Source organism: Gorilla gorilla, chromosome 7, assembly GCF_029281585.2.
Source record: "Gorilla gorilla gorilla isolate KB3781 chromosome 7, NHGRI_mGorGor1-v2.1_pri, whole genome shotgun sequence".
In the NCBI taxonomy this organism is placed as follows: domain Eukaryota; kingdom Metazoa; phylum Chordata; class Mammalia; order Primates; family Hominidae; genus Gorilla; species Gorilla gorilla.
This window is the reverse complement of record NC_073231.2, coordinates 12581022-12590047: the sequence shown is the minus strand read 5'-3', so window position 1 is coordinate 12590047 and position 9026 is coordinate 12581022. Positions and strand designations below refer to the sequence as shown.

The following is a 9026-nucleotide window of genomic DNA, read 5'->3' as shown; positions in this document are numbered from 1 at the left end:
TCTCAGAAGTATACTCAAATGTGACATATGAATGCAAAAAGGCTCATGGTGCATCACTGCACTTGGTTTTTAGTAATAGGTGGTACAAGGTGCAGTAACTTCTCTTTCACCTTGGATATCTTAACATTCTCCAGACCATCACTCACCAATAACTTCATCAAACTGGCAGGGCCCTGAATTTTTGTGGGGTTTTTCCTCTACCCGCTGCCTTGCATATGTCTTCCTCAGACATCTCAGGTACTTGTCACTTCCTGTTCATCAGATCCAATCAGCTTCATGTATTCAATGAAGTGGTCCAGTGTGATAGTCTAAGAATGTCAAAACAATTGAGATTTCTGCGTTCTATATATGGCAGAGACCAGGAGTGTTGACATAGCCCTGGGGCAAAACTGTGAAAGTAGACTCGGTCCTGCTAGGGAAAAGCAAACTATTTCTCCTGATCCTTGAGAAAATAAATTTTTAACACATTTGCCATATCTCTCATTGCATTCTAGGTACCAGTGACGGAATTCATGTGCTCCGGTAAAGGTAGAGAGACAGATTCCTGTCACTTCCTACTCTGCTATCTTCTTGATGTCACTCTTGAGATTGAGTCTTCACAAGATAGTACCTGTCCTCCTAGGATTTACTGCCACCACCTCTCAAGGATTCTATGACAATGAATGTAAATAGAATCAAATCTCAACATGGTTCCTGCTGTAGTTCCCCAAGGAATTGTTCACAGCAGCTTCAGGACCTGGCTAATATGTCCAAGGAGAACATGTCTGGGAATGGATCTTGAGGGAGCATTGGGACTTGTGGGGAAAAGATTGGGAAAGGAGGAGCAATGATTCGGAGACACTGTCCCATGACTCAGAATTTAGCGTCCTGGCAAGGACATCTGGAGCTGATGCTTGGAAAAATGATGGTCTTTAGTAAATGAGGTGGGGATGCCAGAACTTCCTCAGCAGAGTATTGAAGAATGAGTCAAAAGGCACGTGGAGGTGGGTATGATTGCATGAATTCATTATATGGACCAGCTTCTGTTGTTCTCCGGAGTGTCCAGAGGTCTTTCCATCATAATAGCAATAAGAAATGTGCTAGTGAGGTGGCTCTGGCCTTGTTGGGAAGCTCAGTGGTGGTGACCTTTGTAGGCTGGAGTTCGTTGTAGGGGAAGTGGCTCTATTGAACTGGGCTCCATAGTGTCAATGGTGAGGACAGAATTTCAGAATAGCAGAGGACAGATGGCAACAATTAATCTTCAGTGGAAAGGTAGACATAATTCCTGTAATGGGAAGCAAAGCTGGAATGGTGACCAGGGGAACCTTTTCCACAGTGATCTGTGGTAATGGCCAATAGACCATGGCATTCCTATGGATGAGACTGGCAGCCAATGAGGTCACTGCTTTGCCTTATACAAAATATGACCAAGAATGGGTGAGTTGAAGGCTGATGTCAGCTGGCACGATGAAAAATTACATTTTTTGCTCAGTTTCTAAATCTGAAATATTCTAAGACCCAGAGTCTGCGGATTGAGGAGAGGTAGTTCTTTTTAAGGAGTGACTCTGCAACACCATGGCAACTTTAGACAGTAGCAATTTCCCTCAATCCTTCTCCAAAGAGACACGTGGTCATTTACCAGAATAATTTTATGCTGGGAAGAAGGGAATCCATAGCTGTTTTGAGGGCTGTTAGATATAACATCTGAACTGATAATGCCATGGGACTCCTGATGCCACCATGACTGCTTTTAGAGTAGGGACATATAGTGTCCAGGTTATAGGACACTGTGTGCCCCCTGTGCAAGGCCATGTCACAGTGGCAGAGATTAGCACCATTCTCCAGGACTAAAGGATGCAGGGGTGTCAATCCCCTTAACATTTCTTTTTAATTCATCAGTCTGACCCCTGCAAATCCAGTTAGGTCATGGTGGTTGATAGTGATCTATTGTAATCTTAATTAAGTGGTAGCTCCAATCAAACAGCTGCTAGGCCCAGATGTTACACCTTTACTAGAACAGACCTACAAAGCCTCTGACAATTGGTATACTATTTATCTGGCAAATTTGTTCTTTTCAGAAACTATTCCCTTGGAAGAGTCAGTATACATTCATGATATGGCCCCAGGCCTTTAATAATTATTCATTCTCTATCACAATACAGTCCAAAGGGTCCTTAATCATTTGGCTATTCTATAGAACAGGGATCAGCAAACTCAGATCTGTAGGCCAAATCTGGCCCGCTGCCTGTTTTTGTAAATAAAGTTTTATTCGAACGGACACATTCCTTTGCTTATGTACAGTAATGTCTATGGCCGCTTTCACTCTATGATGGCAGAGGTGAGTAGCTGTGACAACAAAATAGAGTATTTGCAATCTGTTCCCTTACAGAAAGTTTGCTGACCTCTACTCTGGAACATCAGGCTGCTCCCTATGTTGGTGAATCACGTTTGTCAGAGCTGGGGAGCAGAAGTGGTGAGTACGTTGGGTGCCTCAGTAAGACTCATGAATTCCAGAGGATGGAAGATAGACCTAGAAAAGATTCAGGGGCCTGCCACATTGGTGGAGTTTTTGGAGGTCTGGTGGTCTGGGCATGCTGAGGCATCCTTTTCAAGATAAAGCCATTAACTTATTCAAGCTTGCACCTCCTACCTCTAAGAGACAGGCACAGCACTTGGTTAGGCCTCTTCTATTTCACACACAGCAGATTCACTCATGAGAATACCACTAGATCCATTTATCAGGTGACTTGAAAGGCCGCCAGTTTTGAGGTGGGCCTCAAAGATCAAGAGGAGGCTTTGCAGTGAGTTCTAGCTGCCATACAAGCAGCTAGCTGCCTTGGGCCATGTGACTAATGCATTGGACATCATGGTGCTGGAGGTATCCATGTAGCTAAGTCTTCTACCTGCATTGAGAAGCAATGGTTGCCTGGCTACATGGTGTGGGGAAGGCTTCTCCAGGGGCCTGCTGGAGGGGGATTTCCCCTTTTTTAGGGGAAAGGATCTCTGTTGGGTATGGGGTACCAACAAGGGCTAAGATGTGAAGTGTAAGTAAAGGGCACATTGTATTACCATTTTGACCTGGTGGATGTTTTGAGTCTGTTCATAAATACAAATATTCAATAAATATCATGCATATATCAAGTTTTCTCATCAAGAAATTATTATTATTGAGACAGGGTCTCCCTCTATTGCCCAGGCTGGTGTGCAGTGGCATGATCATGGCTCACTGCAGCCTCGACCTCCCTGGGCTCAATTGATCCTCCCACCTCAGCCTCCCAAGTAGCTAGGACCACAGATGTGCACCACCACACCTGGCTTGGCTTTGCTTTGCTTTGCTTTCCTGTTTTTTTGAGACGGAGTTTCTGTCTTGTCACCCAGGCTGGAGTGTAATGGCATGATCATGACTCACTGCAGCCTCGACCTCCCTGGGCTCAATTTATCCTCACACCTCAGCCTCCCAAGTAGCTAGAACCACAGGTGTGCACCACCACACCTGGCTTATTTTTCTTTCCTTTTTTTTTTTTTTTTGCAGGGTGGGGGAGGGGCAGAGTTTCCTCTTGTTGCCTGGGCTGGAGTGCAATGGTGTGATCTCGGCTCATTGCAACCTCTGCCCCCCGGGTTCAAGTGATTCTCCTGCCTCAGCCTCCCGAGTAGCTGGGATTACAGGTCCCAGCCACCATGCCTGGCTAATTTTTGTATTTTTAGCAGAGACCATGTTGGTGAGGCTGGTCTCGAACTCCTGACCTCAGGTGCTTCGCCCACCTTGGCCTCCCAAAGTGCTGAGATTACAGGCTACAGGCATGAGCCATGGCACCTGGCCTTATTTTTCTCTTCCTTTTTATTTATTTGCATTTTTTGTAGAGATGGGGTTTTGCCATGTTGTCCAGGCTGGTCTTGAACTCCTGGGCTCAAGCAATCTTCCTGCCTTGGATTCCCGAAGTGCTGGGATTACAGGCATGAGTCACTGCACCTAGCCAAGAAAGTGTTTTCTAATGCTAACTCTTGTTTGGAGATTTGCTCAAATCAAGGTGACTTCCCTATCTGTCAGAATTTTAAGATTCGTTTAATGACTGTGTTACCTTCTCCAGAGAGGGATAAGGAATTGGGCCATGTGGTCATGAAGTTTGAGAAGTCTCAAGATTTACAAGTTGGAGACCGTGGAGAGCTGATGATGTGTTGCCGCATGAGTCCGAAGGACCGAGCATTAGGAGAGCCGATGGTCTAATTTCCAGTTTGAGTCCAAGTCTAAAGGCAGGAAAAGACCAACGTCCCAATGACCATCAGGGAGAGCCAGTGAATTCTCTCTTACCCTGTCTTTTGTTCTAGTCAGGCCTTCAATGGCTTGGATAAGACCCACCCACATTGGGGAGGGCACTCTCCTTCATTCAGTCCACTACTGTAAATGCTAATCTCATCCAGAAATATCTGGAAACCCTGTGGCCCAGTCAAGTTGATATAGAAAATTAACCATTACAATGACAACGAGACAGAAACTGCAGGACACAAAGAGAGACTGGCTTCTGTCTTATCACGTGCCATGCCCAGACAAACTTGGGTTACAGAAGTTTTGTCAGATAATTTGTTTATGGCTATGTGCCAACATTTAATTACAATCTTGTATACTGGGAAAAGATCTCTAATAGGCCAGTTCAAAGGTTTGCTCTAGATAGGGACATTTCATGGGAAAGGTGAGTTATTAGGGCAACAGTCCACAGAGCATGGTCCCTGGGCCAGCAACATGAGCCTCATCTGGAAACTCGCTAGAAATACACTCTCAGACCCCACCCTATCCCTACTGAATAAAAAAACTCTGGCGTAGGGACCAGAAATCTGTGTTTTAACAAGCTCTGCAGGTGATTCTGTTACATGCCACAGTTTGATAACTACTGGTCTTGGTAATAATTGTTACGCTAAATGTTTAAAGAAAAAGTCTGGTTCAACGTCACCAGCTTCCTAACCATCAGCAGTCAACCAAGAGGTGGAGGTTAGTAGGTAACTAGCTTATCAGAGCAAGTCGTAATCAAAGAGTCCATGAAGCAGTTTTTTGTTTTGTTTTGTTTTGTTTCAGAAATAGTAATGTCTCTCTAGAAGGAGGTTGTGAATTACAGGACATGGCTTGGATTTTTATTTTAGATGTTACCAGCATTGCCTTCATTGCTTCTGCTGGAAGGTGGAAATCTTCAAGGGTCTAAGTAATTCTTAGACCAATGAAGGGTCAAGGCTGGCCTTTTACAAATAACGGAGAAAGAGGGTGTCCATAGCCTACAGAACTTTCTCTCAGAACTTCTAGGTCAGTGCTGTTCTGCGGGAATCTAATATGAGCCACATATGTAATTTAAAAATTTCTATTAATCACACAAGAGTAAAAAAAACAGGTGAAATGAATTGTAATATGTTTTATTTAACTTACCTTACTAAAAATATTTTCCATTTAACATACAATATGAAATTCATTAACAGATAGTCACATTTTTAAACGCCATATCTTCAAAATCTGGTGTTTGACAGCACATTTCAGTTCAAACTAGCTACGTTGCAAGGATTTAATAGCCCTATGTGGCTAGTGACTGTTGTATGGAACATTTTCGTTCTAGACCCTCTACTCCTGCAACTGGAGGGGAAGACCTGGTACTTTTATTTATTTATTTACTTTTTCATTAAATAACTAAGGACAGAAGTTGTGGCTTGATGATGTAATTTACTTGCATGTTCCCTGGGGCTTAATTTCTTTAGTCATTCTGGGCATAAGTCCCTGTCCAGGCAATGCTATTAGACCTTATACAGAAACTAGCCTCTCCCTTCATATTTTAAAGCACTGTGGGATCTTGAAATGAAGCATGGAATTTGCATATTTTGTCCATTCTTCCTGAACCATACATCTAGGTATCTTAAGCGAACAAACTAAAAGAATGTTTTGGTATGTCCTGTTTAGGAACTTATTGTCACAAATGTATTCACATTCTCTAATTGCATACGAAGAAAAAATCTTTTCATTTAGAAATTTAAGCCTGTAATCAATTTTCTATGAATGATTTCATTTTCCCTCCTTTTCCTTTTTCCTTTACTGAATTTTATTTGTAATTCATTACTTTCTATTAAATTTTGCAACAAAGATTTGATTCAATATCCAGTGATTTTGCTCATTTCAGGTTTAAACCGTTTCTCCCATTGTCAGTCTACTTTCGTGGTCATTATTTCTACAAAGTATATTTTTCCCAAGTGAAATTTTACATATGAACATTTGTCAGGAAGCTCTTTAGTCATTTTTACCAAGTAACAAATTTTACTTTTTTTTTTCTTATCAAGATACTTTTTAAAGTTTTTATTTTAAGATCTTTTTTGTTTGTTTTCTTTCTTGAGATGGAGTGTTGCTCTGTCACCTAGGCTGGAGTGCAGTGGCGCGATCTTGGCTCACTGCAACCTCTGCCTCCCAGGTCCAAGCGATTCTCATGCCTCAGCCTCCCAAGCAGCTGGGATTGCAGGCACGTGGCACTAAGCCTGACTAATTTTATTTTATTTTATTTTATTTTTAGTAGAGACAGGGTTTCACCATGTTGGCCAGGCTGGTCTCAAACTCCTGACCTCAAGTGATCCACTTGCCTCAGCCTCCCAAAGTGCTGGGATTACAGGCGTGAGCCACCATGCCCGGCCAACATCATTTTAGACAGACAAGGTTGCAAAAATAGTGGAGTTCCTTTGAACCCTTCACCCAGTGCCCCCTTATATTAACCTCTTACCTAACTGTAGTACAACTCTAATGGAGAAGTAATCTATAAGGAAGTAAAAAGGGCACTGTACTATGAACTAAACTAGAAAGTTTATTCGTGTTTCACTGGTTTTTCCACTGATGCTCTTTTTCTGTCCCAAGATCTAATCCAGGATTTCACGTGACAGGAGTCATTGTCTCCTTAATCTGTGACAGTTCCTCAGTCTTCCTGTCTTTTGTGACCTTGAGACTTCTGAAGGGTACTGGTCAGTTATCTTGTAGGAATGTTCCTCCATTTGGGTTGTCTAATGTTTTCTCATAATGAGATTGTGCATTGTTGGGCAGGAAAACCTCCAGGGTGCTGCGCTCTTCCCAGCGCCTCCTCTGTCAACACGTTTCTGGAGAGGTAAACCTGGGTCACGTGGTTAAGGTGGTGATGCCAGTTTTTTTCACTGCAAAGTTACTATTTTTCCCGTTGTTATTGATAAACATCTATTTTGGGAGAGATGCTTTGAGACTATGCAAATATCCTGCTTCTCCTTAGGCTTTCCCAGCTAATTTGCCACATCTGGGGACCCTGCCTGCAGCAATGATTGCAGTAGTGTTTCAGTGGTGATTTGCCATGTCTCTCATTCCTTCCACATGTATTAATTGGAATTCTGCAAGAAAGAGTTGTCGGCCAGGCTGCAGTGAGCTGAGATCATGTCACTGCCCTCCAGCCTGGGCGACAGAGTGAGATCTTGCCTCGAAGAAAAAAAAGAGTTGCCCCTTCCCCCCATTTAGTCACTCATTCAGTTATTTATTTATATGAATATAGACTAGAGGCTATTTGTTCTTATTTATTTTTTTATTTGGGTTTGTGATTTTAGCGCCAAAATCTCAACCGTGAAAATGGAGAGAAATTCTGAATATTATCACTCCGTAAGTTAGGACAGAAACTTACTTTGCAGACAGAAGCCAAAGGGTCTGAGGAGGACACAGGCTCACTGGGAGGACTGGAGAAGCAGCCTGAAGGGGCAGAAACCCAAGGCGGTCCTAGAGCCAGGAAGCCCTTGGCAGTGTCCCTGGGCGGGACTGGCCTCAGAGGGCCTCTGCTGGTAGGGACAGGATTTAAATCTCAGATAGTGTCTGCCCCTTGACTGAGGAGGGCGAGGACTGACGCCATTCACTTCAGCCTCTTTGCATGGGGAAGAGAGGAAGTAGATGCTAGGTAGCCAGCAACCACCCACTTTTCAGTCCCTGGAATCCCCAAGAACAAAGGTTGAAGCTATGGTCTGTGCCCCTGCCCGACCGCCCGCCATTCCCCAGTGCAGACCAGAGGCAGTATCAGCGGATCGCTCTACTCCGCAACGCTCCCACCTGTAATCCTGATGCAGGGCAGGTGAGCCCCAAAGTGGAGCTTCCACCAGGAGGGTTCTTGGCTTTGCCCAGGAAAGAATTCAAGGGCAAGCCAGAGGTAGAAGAAAACAGCTTTATTGAAGAGGCAGGGTTACAGCTCCGTGACTGCTCCTGCAGAGCAGGGCTCCCCCATAGGCAGAGAGGAGCAGCTCAGGGCAGTTTTGCAGTCACATATATATATATATATATATATATATATATATATATATATATATATATATATATATATATACACACACATACATATACACACACACACACACACACTTTTAATTGCATACAGATTAAGGGGCGGCTTATGCAGAAATTTCTAGGGAAGGGGTGGTAATTATTGGGTTACTGCCATGGAAAGGGGCGGTAACTCCCTGGTATTGACATGGCAACGGTAAACTGACGTGGCACCCTGGTGGTCCTATCTGATGGAAGGCTGCTTTGGCCCTGACCTTGCTTTAGTTGTCCTCAATCTGGTCTGGTGTCTGAGCCCCGCCTCCTACCTCAATCCCCCTCAAGGCGAGCTTGATATCCTCTTCCATCCACCACCAAGTTTGTGAAGAACGGAAAATAGCTCCTCATGATATGATAAGGAGTATTACAAAGGGCAGCGAGGCAGGGACAGGTTGCCTGGGTCAGCATTCTGGTCCCCCGTGGCCTTGATCCCATCTCGTCACGTCTCTGGGGGTATCGTGGTCTCGGTAATCTCAAGTATCTTGAGATGCCAAAAGTCTGAAACCCCTCCCTCCGTGGGCAGTTCGGTAGACCGCAGAACCGTAGTCATTTTAGATTGCATTAATAACACTTCAGGCGGGGAGACTACGCTGAGCAGAATGCACAGTGATCATGACCTAGTCGACATATTTCAAGCGCGCCAGAGGCAGAGCCGTCTTCAGGGATCAAGTAAAAGGAGAAGCTGAAAAAAACGGGGCCTGGCTAGCCCACTAAACAA

General features: G+C 44.1%; 1 long non-coding RNA gene across 1 annotated transcript; it reads left to right on the top strand.

The window, feature by feature from the left end:
• Positions 1–421: 421 nt before the first annotated feature.
• Positions 422–6085, top strand: LOC134759060 (uncharacterized). The gene is made up of 2 exons (XR_010134918.1): positions 422–983; positions 2369–6085. It is a non-coding gene; the product is annotated as an uncharacterized lncRNA (long non-coding RNA).
• The last annotated feature ends 2941 nt before the right edge of the window (positions 6086–9026 follow it).